Consider the following 17978-nt stretch of genomic DNA (forward strand, 5'->3'; position numbering starts at 1 on the left):
TGTTGTTGAACTACGCATCCCAGCATGCCCTGCAACAGTTTTAGCATGGCCAAATAGCAAAACTGTAAAAGGACATGCTGGATGGTCAAAGGTTCCCGATAACTGATTTACCAATTAACATACTAATTAACACACCAATTTCCACTTCATATCTAATTAAGAATTATTGCACAAAGCTGTTACTTCCTTTTAATCCTTGAATTGCTACATGTGTAATGCCTTGTACGCAGTTAGGATGGGCCCATCTTTTTGAGAAAATAATGCTAAAAACCTACATTTTTACTTCAGGTTAAATTGCAGACGGTACTTGTGTAGTTTCACGGCGCCACTAGATAGGATGCTAGATAGGATACGATTTAGTATGCGATTTGACATAAGATATCGCATAAGATATAGTATAAGATTTACTATAAGATATAGTATAAGATTTACTATCCATTTCATTACCTCAGTATCCACTAGGGCGCGGAGTTAATTTTATATAGCGTGGCGAGCGCAGCGAGCCACCGAGCCCGAAGCGTGGCGAGGGGACACGGATGTTGTTTCAAAGCAAGTCACCAATATCGCATGCCATTTGCATGCAATTCCATAAAATACATTCCGTGTACCCTCGCGGGGCTCGCCACGCTTCGCGCTTCGAACTCCACGCCCTAGTGGATAATGGGGTAATGAAATGGATAGTAAATCTTATACTATATCTTATGTTAGGGCTGGGCAACACCGGCCCTCCAGATGTTAATGAACTACACATCCCAGGATGCCTTGCATCAGTTTCAGCATGGCCACATAGCAAAACTAATGCAAAGCATCCTGGGATGTGTAGTTCATTAACATCTGGAGGGCCGGTGTTGCCCAGCCCTGTCTTATGCGATATCTTATGTCAAATCGCATACTAAATCGTATCCTATCTAGTATCCTATCTATCCTATCTAGTAGCGCCGTGAAACTACACAAGTACCTTGCAGACTTTATTATGATTGTTCTGAATAGCAGTATTTTTAGTGCTTAAAGTGTGCACATGCATTTTCTTTTTTTTCCTTCTGTGCGGCACTACAAGTCTCAGCATGGTAGTGCCTTCTATTATGTTTAACAGTGAGCAGTCTAGTGACCCCCTCCCCCCATGATAATGTTCCAGAATCAGGGCAAAGGTTAAAATATTTACAATTATATTAGCATACCTCCCAACATTTTGACTTCAGAAATTGGGACACTCGGTGGAGTGGTCTGTGTCATAGTGGTCGTTTAGTCGCGGGGATGCCGTGGCCCCATTTTGCGCCACTAAGGGGGCATGGCCAGCACTCTGTGTAAGCTGCAGGCCATGCCCCAGCCTCTCTGAATGGACTGAATAGAATATACTGAATATGTGCATGTTCATAGCATATATATCCTGCTCTGCAGCGCCGGGCAGTAGGGACTCCCAACTGTCCCCCCCCCCCACCTACAGCGGGACACTGCCGGCCAGGGCGATGGACAGTTGGAAAGTATGTATTAGCAGTGCTGGTTGACTAGAAAGGCAAGTCCCCGAGACGCCGCATGCCACCCGCACAGCCGCCCGCCCCCCCCCTCATTGCACCAGCGATCCACCACATCACGCCAATCGCATACAAATCACATGCGATGCAACCAGGGACGAATTTAGGGGTCAGGCCCCTATTTTTGCCCCCCCCCCCCCCCCCCCCCCCCAAGTCACACACATATATATATATATATATATATATATATATATATGTATATATGCTGGCAATGATGGGCGGCACTCCGAGGAAACTTCCAAAGGTTTTAATATCGTGAGACAGAAACCAACGTTTCGGCTGTGCGGTAACCCCTTTGTCAAGGTGCTCAAAAAACAACAGTGCAGAATGAAATGATCTTACCTAAATAGGTGAAGAGGGACACTCCTCCACGCCAGATCCCCGGCCGTCCGTGCCAACCCGAAAGCCATGATGCGGAAGTGAGTCATAAACAGGCGGAAGTTGTCGGGCGCTGTGCGTCCCTGACACGCTGGTGAAGCGCAAACTACTGGTCGCCATAGCATCCTTCCGGGAGATAGAGTCCCGTTGTACAGGCGGATCAGTGTGACGCGGGCGCCACTGCAGGGGGAGACATGAAACAACGTCAATATTCAAAAACTAGTGAAAAGTGAAAACATTACAATGTGTCGTGATGCTCCTAAGTACAATGGGCTAGCTCGGAGCCGTCAGTGCTGTTAGTGTTAGATGACCCTGCCTGTTATGGCAGAGAAAGGCCGCTGAGTAAAGCATGATGTGTACATATAGTCAAGTGAAGCATATATAATGTGACAAACTGTAATACAATAGAGTACAATTAAAAAGTGTTCTCAGCATTGGGTATGGGAAACGGGGCCACATTCAGGTGGGGATTATTACGTCCATGTCCACTTCCATTGCGGGAAGCCATTGGTAGGTGCTGTCCAGCAGGGCAGGGGGGCCGCGGCATATTGGGTGCTCTACAACTTTATGGCCGTGTAGTGGTCAATACAGGTGAGCAGGGGGGAATTGGGAGTGGGATTTAAACTGGTCGAGGCCTACAGGAAGATAGATAGTGGCAGTCTGTCATTGAGACCCTCAGGTCTGGTCGTGCCCAGGCGGTGAATCCACCTGGATTCCAGTTTTAGTAGTTTAAGGTCCCGATTGCCCCCACGTATGGAAGCTGCCACGTGATCCACTAGCATGTGTTTCAAGTCCGATAGCCTGTGTTTGTGGTCCCCAAAATGCTTGGTCACCGGTTGTTCCTGGCTGTTGGTCTTCTTCCTGGGTTGTAGTACTTGGCTATTTTCCGATCTATGGAGGGCCATCCTTTCCCTGGCCGTTGGAATCGTCTTGCCCACATATAATATGTCACAAGGACATTTGATGACATACACGACGTATGTAGACAAACAATTCAATACATGACGTATGGGGGTATGGTCGGCCACTACGGGGGTGTATGAACGTCGGCCCCGTGAGCATGTCTTGGCACGTCGTGCATTTAATGCATTTGTAGCAGCCGTTAGGCCTAGATAGAAAGTTGCGCGGGATCTGGTTGGATTTAGAAAAGTCTGTGATGTCATTGTGGACTATGGCGTCCTTGATGCTCCGACCCCTTGAATAACACAACATCAGCCTTTTGTTGTTAAGGCCCGGTAGGCTTCTATCGGTCTTAATTATGGGCCACAAGACCTTGGTGGCCCTGGGCAATATGCTGCTGGACGTGCTCAGTTTTACTACAAATAGTAGCCTGTCGTCTTGGATATCACCCCTGGATCCAGATCCGGGAGTTAGCAAAGTCTGTAGGACCGATTTTATCTGTTGTCCTAACTGTTGTGGGTTGTATCCCCTGCTTGCAAATTTGTTGCTAATGTCCCCTAGGACGCCAGGTAGACTCTCCCGGTTGCTGACGATTCTGGCCGCCCTAATCATCTGTGAACCGGGTAGGGCCCTCTTCAATGCTACAGGGTGGAAGCTGTTGGCCTTCAGGGCCACGTTCCGGTCCGTAGGCTTGGTGTATAAGTTTGTTACTAACGTGCCGTTTTGTATTTGAACCAAAACATCCAGGTAGCTGATCTCCTTCGCTGACCACTGGCAGGTTACTTTTATGGGCGATGGTCTGCTATTGATGTTGAGGACCAATGCTTCCACTTAGTCTGGGCTGCCAGACGATGAAGATGTCGTTGATGTATCTAGTTAGCGTCAAGATTTTGCCGCTGGCGAGGGGATTCTTGTAAAACATTTCTTCCTCCTGTTTGTACATATGAATTTTGGCAAAAGATGGAGAGATTGAGCTGCCCATTGCACACCCAGTCCTTTGTCTATAAAAGTTACCATTGAACAAAAAATAATTTTTGGTCAAGGTTAGCATGATCAAATTCATGAACAGGTCCAAGTTCAGGTCAGCCATAGAGTTTTTGCATAGGAATTCGTTCATGACCTCCAGGCCCTCCTGTTGGGGGATACTAGTATACAAACTAGTAACGTCCATTGTGACTAACAGGGCCGCATCTGGTATATGTGTCAACTTGGCCAGGACATTTAGGAAGTCCATTGTGTCACGAATGTCCGACGGCTGTCGTACGACTATTGGTTGGACAATCCCATCCAAGAATTGGGAAATGGGCTGGAAGATCGAATTGTGGGCGCTGATAATTGGTCGCCCCGGTAGTCAGTCAGGTTCTGTACAACCAGTCCCCAGCCTTTGTCGGCTGGTCTGAACGTCACATCTCGGTAGGATCCCAGGGCCTTGAGAGCCTCCTGTTCCTGCCGGGTCAGATTGCTGTGAGTGGGGTGAGGGGCTTGTATATATCGGGTAACAGAGTTGTCCATTAGACGCAAGTAAGAAGCGATGGACGGATTATTGGATTGAGGGTCAAACCTGGACAGCTTCCTCTGGCTGATGAAATGGTGATGTGGGGATTTATCAGGCAATTCAGGCTGGGCCTGAAAGTGTTCTTTGAGTCTCAGACTGCGACCAAACTGATGAAAGTAGGTCTTCCAGTTGAGAACTCTCAGTTCGGTCTCACTGAATTGTCTGTTAGGTAGATTGTAGACTCTACGGGGCTGCGGCTCTTGCGGATCCGCGCGCTTTGGCCCCCCTGCGGGTGGTCGGCCTTCGGTTTGGTATGTGCCCTTTGCCCTTCTCGGCCTTGCGGCCGGCTTGGCTAAAGGGACAGCCACATTGGGTGTCTCGGGATCAACTTGGAAATCGCTGTCATTATCCGATGTCAGGACCGGTTTCCTCGGGGTAGCACTTCTGGCTCTCCGCTGGGAGCGGGATCTCTGGTGGGTCGCCCTGTTTTGTCCAGGTTCCAGACCACCTGATAGCCACCGATAGACCATGTTGTGGTCATAGTCGTTTTTTACCACAAAGAATGTATTTCTTTTGAACTTGAGTAAGTCCTTCTGGTACGCGTCTATCTGCGACTACAGTTTGGTTGCCCAGTCCTGGGAGGTATCACGTAATATGGTGGGTTTGTAGTCGGATTCAAATTTCTCCAACTTCGCTTTGGTCTCCTGGAGCTCACGAGCGGACTCCTCGACTACCAGGACCACCAGGTCGTGGCTGCACTTATTTAATATACCGACCCACTTTCGGCAAAAGTCCGTGCTGTGCCTCCCAATGGTGGGTATATTACGGATTCTAAACCCCCGGGGTATTCTCCTCTCCCGCAGGTAGTCGGAAAGGGAGACCCCGTGTAGCAGATAGTCCACTTCACTTTTTTTAGCTTATGCCATTGACGGTAGAGGATTTCCGCATTTGGCTGTTCCTCCATGTTATTCAAGCTCTGTGAAAATAGTGCTCAGGCGGTGTCTTCCTCACTGTATCCTAAGAACTCTCCCCTGTCCACTGCAAAAGCTTGAAAGCCTGGTACAGGCTGGGAGGCCATTGGTGTAGAGTCCAGGATGCTGGTGATCGGGGCCCCCTGGGCTTGCATGTTGGTGGCTAGTTCCCAGACTTGGCTGGAACACTGGTGCTGGTGAGGTGCTGTGAGGGTTGCCCTTGATTCACCTGAGAGCTAAGAAGTCCACAAAATGGCGGGGGCACCTTGGCTCCTGGGAACCCCACTCACAGCAATCTGACCCGGCAAGGCCCTGGGATCCTACCGAGATGTGACGTTCAGACCAGCCGACAAAGGCGGGGGACTGGTTGTACAGAACCTGACTGACTATATTGCAGAAATAGACAAACAACTCAGTGACACCACGGTGTATGAGAAGTTACCCTAAGACCCCACCAGTATATACAACCATGAACTGGACCTGATTCTAAAGGAAGCCCTCCACTGCAGGCTTATTTCCGAGAAATTGTATACAGCCTTAAGACAGGAACACCCAGTGGTGCCTATTCTGTTCATGGTCCCGAAGATACACAAGTCGCTACAAAGTCCACCAGGGCGACCAATTATCAGCGCTCACAATTCGATCTTCCAGCCCATTTCCCAATTCTTGGATGAGATCATCCAACCAATAGTCGTACGACAGCCGTCGCACATTCGTGACACAACAGACTTCCTAAATGTCCTGACCAAGTTGACACATATACCAGATGCGGCCCTGTTAGTCACAATGGACGTTACTAGTTTGTATACTAGTATCCCTCAACAGGAGGGCCTTGAGGTCATGAACGAATTCCTATGCAAAAACTCTATGGCTGACCTGAACTTGGACCTGTTCATGAATTTGATGAGGCTAACCTTGACCAAAAATTATTTTTTGTTCAATGGTAACTTTTATAGACAAAGGACTGGGTGTGCAATGGGCAGCTCAATCTCTCCATCTTTTGCCAATATTTATATGTACAAACAGGAGGAAGAAATGTTTTACAAGAATCCCCTCGCCAGCGGCAAAATCTTGACACTAACTAGATACATTGACGACATCTTCATCGTCTGGTCTGGCAGCCCGGACGAAGTGGAAGCATTGGTCCTCAACATCAATAGCAGACCATCGCCCATAAAAGTAATCTGCCAGTGGTCAGCGAAGGAGATCAGCTACCTGGATGTTTTGGTTCAAATACAAAACGGCACGTTAGTAACAAACTTATACACCAAGCCTACGGACCGGAACGTGGCCCTGAAGGCCAACAGCTTCCACCCTGTAGCATTGAAGAGGGCCCTACCCGGGTCACAGATGATTAGGGTGGCCAGAATCGTCAGCAACCGGGAGAGTCTACCTGGCGTCCTAGGGGACATAAGCAACAAATTTGAAAGCAGGGGATACAACCCGCAACAGTTAGGACAACAGATAAAATCGGTCCTACAGATGGACCGCAAGACTTTGCTAACTCCCGGATCTGGATCCAGGGATGATATCCAAGACGACAGGCTACCATTTGTAGTAAAACTGAGCACGTCCAGCAGCATATTGCCCAGGGCCACCAAGGCCTTGTGGCCCATAATTAAGACCGATAGAAGCCTACCGAGCCTTAACAACAAAAGGCCAATGTTGTGTTATTCAAGGGGTCGGAGCATCAAGGACGTCATAGTCCACAATGACATTACAGACTTTTCTAAATTCAACCAGATCCCGCGCAACTTTCTATCTAGGCCTAACGGCTGCTACAAATGCATTAAATGCACAACGTGCCAAGACATGCACATGGGGCCGACGTTCATACACCCCCGTAGTGGCCGACCATACCCCCATACGTCATGTATGGAATTGTTTGTCTACATACGTCGTGTATGTCATCAAATGTCCTTGTGACATGTTATATGTGGGCAAGACGATTCGAATGGCCAGGTAAAGGATGGTCCTCCATAGATCGGCCATTAGCCAAGTACTACAACCCAGGAAAAAGACCAACAGCCAGGAACTGGTGGCCAAGCACTTTGGGGACCACAAACACAGGCTATCGGACTTGAAACACATGCTAGTGGATCACGTGCCAGCTTCCATATGTGGGGGCAATCGGGACTTAAACTACTAAAACTGGAATCCAGGTGGATTCACCGCCTGGACATGACCAGACCTGAGGGTCTCAATGATAGACTGCCACTATCCATCTTCCTGTAGGCCTCGACCAGTTTAAATCCCACTCCCAATTCCCCCCCCGCTCACCTGTATTGACCACTACACGGCCATAAAGTTGTAGAGCACCCAATATGCCGCCGCCCCTCTGCCCTGCTGGACAGCACCTACCAATGGCTTCCCGCATTGGAAGTGGACATGGACGTAATAGTCCCCACCCGAATGTGGCCCCGTTTTTTTTTTTTTATATGTTTTATTGAACCTCACAAGTCATAATTGATACATACAATGAAGCTAATATAAAGGTATCAAGTGAGGAACAATTCACCATTTTCAAATTTTCCAAAACATATATGAACAGAGGAAGGAACATAATTTGGTAACTCTTTTAGTAATTCAATGTTGGACATAATATTGGCTTAAGGATACATATGGCGTGTGTGAAGCCAGTGGTGTCACCAATCATTGAAAAGGGGCGCTACCAAAAACAATCAACAATTGCAAATATAATCATAAAAATAAGAAATAAAAAATATAAAATAAAATAAAACCAAAGAACAACAACATCAACTGTCCGCTTCCAACTCCAAGCCAACAACCCATCCATGGATCGATCCGGCCGTCTAGCAGGAAAGAAGAAGGAGAGAGGGAGGGGGATATGTGAGAGAGGAAGAGAGCAAGTAAGAGAGTAGCATGGGCCTAGTAGTTAGATAACTATGGGGGTTCTGTTCTGAAGAAGCTGAAGATTATACCATGAGGTGGACTGGAAGCAGGTCTGGATGGCCTCCTTGGTCCTGGGGGGGCAAGGTCTGAATGTATTTGTCCCACACTTGGAACAGGGCCGAAGTCATGGATTCTTTATGAAGAGATGCCTCCAGCCAGTCCATGGTAAATAGGAAAAGTAATCGAGAGGTTGCCATTTCCAATGTGGGTCAGTGTCATGTATCCACTGCTGTAGAACAGCCTTCCTACCCACCGCTGATAAGAGTACAAGAAGTTTTTTGTCATGTTTGGGGACATCAGTTTGATCTGCAACATATCCGAATAAAGCCCAAGAGTCACTACAGTGAAAGGTCAGTTTCAATGAGGAGACAGCATAATTATGCAGGGTGTTCCAGAAGGTTTGAATATGGGGGCAAGACCATAAGCAGTGAAATATGTCTGCCTCATGTGAGTGACATTTTGGGCAGTCAGAGGAATCAGCAGTACCCATCAGGTGGCAACGTTTAGGGGAAAAGTATGCCCTATGGAGGATCTTGTAGGACATTTCTTGATAAGAGCTAGCAGGGATGAGCTTCAGATTTAAAAGGAATGTGGATAAAATGGTGTCAGGGTCAAGGGTCGTGGTTTGTGAAGTCCATTTGTGGAGACTCGAAAGGTCCGAATCAGGATCCAATTCAGGGCATATTCGTGCATATAATGTAGATATGGTATGTGTACGGGTGTGGATGACAGAATCAAGAGGGTTTGTAATGTCTTGAGGTGTTAGTTTGGGCAGTATGGATCTTAAATAGTGAATGGCTTGGGTGTAAGCAAATTTATGTTGAGGAGCCAAATGAAAGCGTGACATGGCTTCATCGAAAGTTAGTGGTTCGTGTGAAGTATTTAGTAAGTGGCGTAGGATAAAATGCCTAAAGAGCGCCAAGAAATGAAAGGAGACATGGCTTTGCCGTTCTGAAATGGGAGAGACAGGGAGTGATAACATTTTAAATGTAGAGATTTCCTAGCACGTCGCCATGCGTAAACAGTGGAAGAGAGGAGGAGGTTGTCGTATTGGTTGGATTTTAATTGGGAGGGTTTAGCATGTAGAATAAAGCTAGGAGAAAGAGGGTAGCAAAGCTGGGAATCTAGAGATACATCTGTAAAGGTGTTGGAGTCAATAATCCAATCTACTGCAAAGCGAAGAATACAGGCTAGGTTATAATATTTATTGTTAGGCAAGTTGACACCACCTCTTTGGGCGGTCTGCATTCATTTATAAAGACTAATCCTAGGTTTTTTAGAGTTCCAAATAAATTTAAAGATCATGGCATTAAGTGCTGACGGATCAGATTTGGTAAGCAAAATTGGGGTCATTTGTAAAGGATATAAGAGCTTGGGGAAGCTAGCCATTTTAAAGAGATTACAGCGCCCTAGAAAGTTAAGAGGCAAGTTTTGCCAGAGAGCAAGTTCCTGTTTTATTTTTTGAATAACAGGAGTGATGTTACAGGTGTATAGGTTATGGGGATGCGGGGGAAGAATAATGCCTAGAAAAGTTATGTGAGAGGGAGCCCATTTAAAGGGAAAAGGAGCGGACCAACCTGCCCGTGCCTGGCCAAATATGGCCAGAGCTTCGGATTTTTGAAAATTAATTGAAAATCCAGCAAAAGAGGAAAATCTATTAATTGTATCAATTAGAAAAGGGACAGAATATTTGGGATTGGATAGAAAGAGGAGAACATCATCTGCAAAAGCTACTGTACGTAACTCCCTAGTGCCTATAGAAATACCTTGTAAGTGAGGTGACAATGAAATATAGCGGAGGAGCGGTTCAAGTGCTAAATTAAAAAGTAAGGGAGATAGGGGGCATCCCTGACGGGTCCCTCTTTCAAGGGGAAAGAAGGGGGAGGTGACGTTGTTGACTGTTACTTTAGCTATGGGGTTGGTGTACAGGGATTTAATAAGAGCTCGAAAAGACTCACCAAATAGTTGACTAGCCAGAACTCTATGGAGATGAGGCCAAGCAATCTGGTCAAAAGCCTTTTCGGCATCTAAATTCAATAGAATATTGGCATGGATTTGGTGGAGACGAGTATAGGAGATTGCGGCAATAGCTGCACGGATGCCCATCACAGATTGTCTCCCTTTAACAAAGCCCAACTGGGCAGGCGAGATTAAACGTGGTAGACACTTCTGCAGGCGATTAGCCATTAATTTCGTTAGGATTTTAAAATCTTGGTTTAGAAAGGATATAGGGCGATATGAGCCGACAAGGGAGGGGTCTTTGTCGGGTTTCGGGATGACTATAATTTTGGCTTCGTTGAAATTATGTGGTAGGGTTTTTGAGGTCAGAATATGATTAAAAAGGAGGGTCAAAGTCGGGGAAATTTCAGGGCAAAGTAGCTTGTAGAACTCAGCACTAAAGCCATCTGGGCCCAGACTTTTGCCATTAGGGAGGGATTTAATGGTGGTACGTCTTTCCTCCTCTGTGATAGGGCTGTCTAACATGTCACTTTCCTCCTGTGAGAGTGTAGGTAAATTAGAGGCATTTAAAAAAGCTTCACTTTCAGCTATATTGTCTGGGCCTACTGAATACAAAGATTTATAAAAATCCATAAATTCTGCACAAATGGCGTTGGGATCAGTGAGAAGTGTTCCTGATTGTTTGATCGTGTGGACCCACGTGCGGGAGCATGATCCTTTGATCAGGTTGGCCAGAAGCTTGCCAGATTTGTTTCCAAATCTATGTAGCTTATTTTTAAAATGGTTATGACTGTTCTGGGCGTGTTCTGTGAGAAAGGTGTCCTAAAGCAGTTTAGAGGATAGATACGCCTCCTTGGTAGCAGGCGTGTCAGAGTGTTTATAAGTTCTGTAAGCCTCGGTAAGAGTCTCACTTAGGTCTTTCAATCGGAGTGTAAACCGTTTACGAGTAGAGCATACGTAGGACATAATGTGTCCCCTGAGTACTGCTTTCGAAGCATTCCAAAACAGTGGGGGATCATTAACATGAGTTGTATTATCAGTAGTGTAGTTAAGCCATGAATGTTTAAGATGCAATAGAAAATCATTAGAGTGAAAAAGATGGGTCGGAAAGCGCCAACATTTGGTGAAGGATTGGGGAAGGGACAATCTAATAGATAGCAAGATAGGGGCATGGTCAGAAATTATGATGTCATGAATAGAGGTATGTGTCACCTTGGGAAGGAGATGGTCTGAGATAAATAAGTAGTCTATGCGAGAGTGTGTCGAGTGGGGGTGAGAGAAGAATGAATAATCTCTTTGTAGGGGATGTAAGATACGCCAAGGGTCGGTCAAGGAGAGCTGAGAGCATAAAGGTGAAAGAAGATTAGAAAGTGCTAGAGGCTGGCGTGAACTCACCCCTGATCTGTCCATGGATGGGTCAATGACTGCATTAAAGTCTCCTCCAAGGATGAGGTTGGTATGTTCCCCTGAAAGCAATTTCTGTAGGACTAAGGAAAAAAAAGGATTCATTAGAGTTCGTGGGAGCATAAACATTGAACAAAGTATATGTAATGTTATCAATGAGTACATCTAGCAGGATAACCATCTACCATCGGGTTCTATAGACTTCCTGATTATAGAATATTGTAGATTTTTGTTAAATAAAATAGCCACGCCTCTAGTTTTGTTGGTGAATGAAGCAGAGATGCATGTGAGCCATCAACCCAGTGGGTCTCCTGTAAAAAAACAATGTGTGGGGACATACGTTGTAAATGTGTGAGGACTTTGCGGCGTTTGACTGGGTGATTTAGGCCCTCTACATTCCAGGAGATAACATTAAACGAGAGAAGAGGGGCATCTCTCCCAGAGGATATGGGTGAAGGAGTATGGTCAGTTATGCTAACCAACTCCTGTGAGCGGGATCATATAGTATGATGTACATGATAAGGGAAACCCCCCTCCGTCCCAGCGAGTGAAGGGGGGGTATCCCACAGAGGGAATGGGCTGGAGGTCAGAGCGGACAAAAACAAAAAACAACCTATAAACTAACAGAGAGAACATTAGTAATAAAACATATAGAGACCCAACGGTCGCCTAACTAATAATCAGTATGTGAAAATAGTCACACATCATAGCCAACGTACAGTTAAATGTGAATGAGGTGGCAACAGGTATAATTAACAACACCTACATTAGGTTCCAGCAAAAGGGGAGAAAACCGTATGAAAGAGGAAGGAGCATAGTTCAAGTGTCAGGGATAGAGAAATGGACTTTTGCATCTTCTGGGGTGTCAAAGAAGCGTGGCTTTCCATCCTCAAACACCCAAAGACGAGCCGGGTATATTAGGAAGAATTTAATGCTGGAGTCAATGAGATGTTTGCAGACCGGTGTAAATTCTTTTCGCTTGGCGGCCACCAAAGCGGAAAAGTCCTGGAATACGAGTAGGCGTTCTCCATTGTAGGAGATTTGAGCAGTTTTGCGGAAGAGATCCAAAACTTTAATTTTGTCTGCGTAATTGAGGATCCTCATTATAACAGGACTTGGCCGTCCCCCACGGTTGGGCCTATCCGGTCCGATGCGGTGCGCTCTTTCTATGGCGAGAGGGATCCCTTTGAGATCGAGTGCTAGCTGCTCAGGAAGCCAAGTTGATAGGAGGTGTAGGAGTTCAGGACCTTTCACTAATTCAGGAATACCCACCACTCTCCGGTTATTGCGACGGCTCCTGTTTTCCAGGTCGTCTATTTTCTCCTGGAGGGCCGCAATGTCTCTAGATTGGTTGTCGACAGTGCGTTGGCCTGCATTTGGTCATCCTCCAAAGACGAGACCCTCTGTTCAACCTCGTCTAGACGCTGGGAATGGTGGGTCAGGTGAGTGAGAGTGGAGTCAATGGCCTCTTTGAGCCCAGCCAGTTTCTCATCCAATAAGGGGCCAAGCACTGCCGCAATGTCGGCCGGCTTCATTTTGGGTTGCTTGGGTTTGGTAGTGGATTTACGGGGTTTTTTTTAGAGATAGATCTGGTGGAGGAACGGTCAGAATCCGTGGAGTGTCCACAAGTGGTAACCTTGGAGGGGGCCAAAGCAGGGTCCGCAGAGGACATTTGAAACGGTATTCATATACGGAGAGGACATTTGAAACTTTTTCATATACGGAGAGATTACTGAGGGAGAGGGAGTGGATGAAAGTGTAGAGGCCGAGATCAGTCATATTGAAAAAAAAAATAAGAAAAAAATAAGATAAATGGTTAATACACAGCATTTTCTCTCTCAACAGGGGAGACAGGTGGATCAGATGAGCTGCGTATATCAAGTGGGGGGCAGCCGCAGAAAGGGGTGTCGAAGGGGACCTGAGGTGTCTGGTATCAGGTTATAGCAAGGGATTCCACGTCACCCAACAGTGGCAGAACCCCAGCAGCAGGTAGTATAGCGATTAGCAGAGTATGGGGGAATATATCAGGCACCGCAGGGAGTGGGGCCCAGGCCTCCCCAGCGAACAAGCCCCCGCCTGCCTAAGCAGACACGGAGCCCCACAAACAGGGACACATATGTTGCCACTGGGTACCTTAATGGAGGGACAGTCAGCCAGGTGTGGAGGCAGTGAATGGTTAATCCTGGTGGCCAGAGAAGTCCAGGTCCCACGGTGCGGTGCAGCCCCTCTCCTGAAGCCAGAATAATGTTGGTGGAGTGGTGGGGTGAGGTGCAGGCCAGGGCTCGCTGTGCTGGAGAGATGGCCAGGCGGGCAGGCGTCGCTGGATCCCACCCGTGGGTGCCTGTTGCCGCGAGTGCGGCCGAAATCGAGTCCCCAGCCTCGGCCTTCCCCCCGGAGCCTGGATGGTGGCAGGAACGCGGTAGGAGCAAGGCCGGGGGTGGTGGGTGGAGGACCGCCCCTCCCGCTGTGCAGCGGGGATTGACAGGAGCCTCCGAAGTGCCTCCGTGCGCAGCCGCCGCCGCAACTGCGGCCGAAATCTAGTCCCCGTCTTCGCCCGGCGTGCTAGGCCGCAACCTGCAGGAGGGCCGGAAAGCTCTCCCCGGCTCCGCGGTAAGCAGTGCCCGGGTGTCCGGGTTGATAGGAAGGCAGCCGGGGGGTGACTGGGCGGTCAGGGGTGCGGGGGATAGGGGTTTTATGCGGGCGATGTGGGAGCTGGGGAAAAACGCTGCCTTCCAGAATGGCTGCCAAGCCACGCCCCCCTGAGAACACTTTTTAATTGTACTCTATTGTATTACAGTTTGTCACATTATATATGCTTCACTTGACTATATGTACACATCATGCTTTACTCAGCGGCCTTTCTCTGCCATAACAGGCAGGGTCATCTAACACTAACGAGCACTGACGGCTCCGAGCTAGCCCACTGTACTTAGCAGCATCACGACACATTGTAATGTTTTCACTTTTCACTAGTTTTTGAATGTTGACGTTGTTTCATGCCTCTCCCTGCAGTGCCGCCCGCATCACACTGATCCGCCTGTACAACGGGACTCTATCTCCCGGAAGGTTGCTATGGCGACCAGTAGTTTGCGCTTCACCAGCGTGTCAGGGATGCACAGCGCCCGACAACTTCCGCCTGTTTATGACTCACTTCCGCATCATGGCTTTTGGGTTGGCGCGGACGGCCGGGGATATGGCGTGGAGGAGTGTCCCTCTTCACCTATTTAGGTAAGATCATTTCATTCTGCACTGTTGTTTTTTGAGCACCTTGACAAAGGGGTTACCGCACAACCGAAACGTTGGTTTCTGTCTCACGATATTAAAACCTTTGGAAGTTTCCTCGGAGTGCCGCCCATCATTGCCAGCCTACCTATCCCCTCCGGGAAGGCACCGGGGCACGTTGAAACATTGGGGAGAGTGCCGGGCCGCCACAAACAGTAAACTATATATACAGTATATATAATTGGTCACCTGGATAAGTGTTCACTTGTCTGGCTCATTCTTGCTGAGCCAGACAAGTGAACACTTATCCAGGTGACCAATTGTAGGGGCGATCCACTTGAATACCGGCATTTATTACCCCAAAACAACTCTTACTACCAGAGGTGGGGACATTTCGGGCCAGTTATCAACCGATTGAGACAGTAGCATAGGCTTGGTGCCCTTCTCTTTCGGCTTAGAGGAAAGAATCACACACACTTTCCACCCTGTTTATAGTTTTACCACAACGTTATTCTATAAAGCTGATACCCCTGAGGAAGCCCCTTGTTGGGCGAAACGCGTTGGTGAAAACAGCACGTTTTGTCTAAAAAGACTTTTAATAAAGAGAATAACACCAAGTTATGGACATTGTTTAACATATTATGGACTAAAGTTGAGAAGTGCGCCATTCCACACTTGTTCTCATATATATATATATATATATATATATATATATATATATATATAGGTCTTGGGGTAGTGGCGGCACTCTCAGGTAGTAAAAATAACGACACTACACTTGGTAGGCTTAACGTTTCAATTCCTGTTATGGAATTTTCATCAGAAGCATGCTTCTGATGAAAATTCCATAACGGGAATTGAAACGTTAAGCCTACCAAGTGTAGTGTCGTTATTTTTACTACCTGAGAGTGCCGCCACTACCCCAAGACCTCTATATTACCAACACCCAGGAGGGCACCCAGGGCCATTTAACCACGAGACCAGTGGAGTGCCGACACCCACCCTGTCGACTATATATATATATATATATATATATATATATATATATATATATGGAAAAAGATGTGGTTTGGACTATGATAGCGACTTATTTGCACGTTTTAAGTAAGCATGGGACAATAATTGTAATAAAGGTGAACAATTTATTTAACACAGAGAGATAAGATAAAAAAAAAATATATATATACAGGGGATATAAAAATATAAAAAAGACAGAAAAAGATAATATGTATATAAAAAGATGACAAAATATTTAGTGTGTAATAAAATTGGGAGAGATAAAGTAGGTCAGTGAAGCAGACTGGCCAGACTAAAAATCAATATATTACGTATGTAACTGACTCAAAGCTATATGCAAGACCACTAAAAAAAATATTTTTAAAATAGCAGGGTATTCAGTTGCGAAAAATGAAGAATCAAAAAAAATAAATAAATAAATAAATACATAAAATATCAGCTTAACTTAGAGCAGTGCGGTGAGGAGCAGGTGACCGAAGTTTATCCCAACATGTTTCGTCCGACAGGACTTCGTCAGGGGTAAGGGACTGAATGACTGAGGTTGTATTTATGACAGGGATAGAGACTATGGTGCCGCCCCCCTCGTTAGAATTGCTTAATTGGACCAGATATAAGTTAAGCACAAAACAAATAATTAGAGATATGTGGTACATGCTACAATAGGCATCTAGTGGCCCCACTTATATATTTCTAAAAACGAGTTGTACAGAGTCTGAAAACATAATGGTAAGGTTTGGAGTGTGTCAGCTCCGTTTGGAAGGAGCGTGACATCACTGACCTACTTTATCTCTCCCAATTTTATTACACACTAAATATTTTGTCATCTTTTTATATACATATTATCTTTTTCTGTCTTTTTTATATTTTTATATCCCCTGTATATATTATTTTTTTTTTTATCTTATCTCTCTGTGTTAAATAAATTGTTCACCTTTATTACAATTATTGTCCCATGCTTACTTAAAACGTGCAAATAAGTCGCTATCATAGTCCAAACCACATCTTTTTCCAAAACTACCCTTTGAACAGTACACCGCTGTTCCTGGACTAAGCTGACACCCAGTATACTTAAAGGGGATTGCACTATATGGGACCTGACGTCCGTGGAGGATCACCTGTTAAAAAATCTCCTGGCGCACATCTCACTCAAATCTACTTTGTCCACATAAACCCCCGGTGAAGAGTGAAGTGAGCAGCCTTGAGAGTGTCCTTTCTCTAAATCCAACTATGTTTAGAGGAAATGAAAGAATAAACAACAGGAATGATGCGTTCAATAAAATATTCACAGAGGAGAAAGAACCACACCCCTTACCCACACCAGACAAAACCTTAGATGATATGTTCTGGCACACGGAGAAATTACTCACCAAGGAGTTAAGAACCTGGTGGGACATCAAAGGACTTGAACATTACGTATCAGTAAATCGAGTCCCAAGGGGACTCAGAATATTGAAAACACCCACATTTGGGACAGACAACTCAGAATTCATGAAAGATTGGGACCACAGCCTTCATGAATGTTCCATCAAGCTAATGCAACTTCTTATTAAAGAAAAAAAGAGGGTCTTGACAACACTGGAATCAGAAATCAGGGAAAATGAATCCAAAATGCAGATACATAAAGAGAATGAGGACTTCAAAGTCAATGAAAAAGTCCTGAACCTGAAACTAGAACGAGCCGAAGGTGAGGTTAAGAACAACAAGGAGAAGAAGTTTCTAAGGGACAAGAATGACTATGAAAACAATAAAATCAAAAATTGGACCAGAAACAATAGACAACCATACATCACACAACCACCATACAGGAAACCATCAGAAACCATCAGAAAAGGAGCCTGGAATGTGAACTGGGAAAATAGAAGAAACCATCCCGTTTATACCACCAACCATCCAGGCAAACCTCCAATCACCAGCACGGGAAATGCCAGTCAGCATTTTTTATCCCCGGGCCCCAGCACAAAGATGAAAGAGAAATTATCACAGAGGGTTACAGAGAAAGCAACACACGCACCCCCCCTAAAAAGACAACTAGAAGAAGAGGATGCAGAGGAGGGAGGAAATCAAAACTCACAGAAAAGAAGGAACCTACAATGAAGTCCACCAGTGATATTGGCGTCTTCAATCTATCACAACGTTTACTGACCGAATCGGAATTCTCATTACTCAGCAAAGGTCTTTCGTTTGCCC

General features: G+C 46.1%; 1 protein-coding gene across 1 annotated transcript in view; it reads right to left on the minus strand.

Moving 5' to 3' along the window:
* The window catches only part of LOC146019492 (uncharacterized), a 37528-nt gene extending 35576 nt beyond the window's left edge, over positions 1 to 1952 (minus strand). The window contains exon 1 of the mRNA XM_083152017.1: positions 1875 to 1952. The gene's annotated coding sequence lies outside the window, so the exon portion shown is untranslated. The remainder of the gene's footprint in view (positions 1 to 1874) is intronic.
* Between the last annotated feature and the right edge of the window lie 16026 nt (positions 1953 to 17978).

The sequence above is a fragment of the Crinia signifera genome, chromosome 1, assembly GCF_055691185.1.
Source record: "Crinia signifera chromosome 1, ASM5569118v1, whole genome shotgun sequence".
Lineage (NCBI taxonomy): Eukaryota > Metazoa > Chordata > Amphibia > Anura > Myobatrachidae > Crinia > Crinia signifera.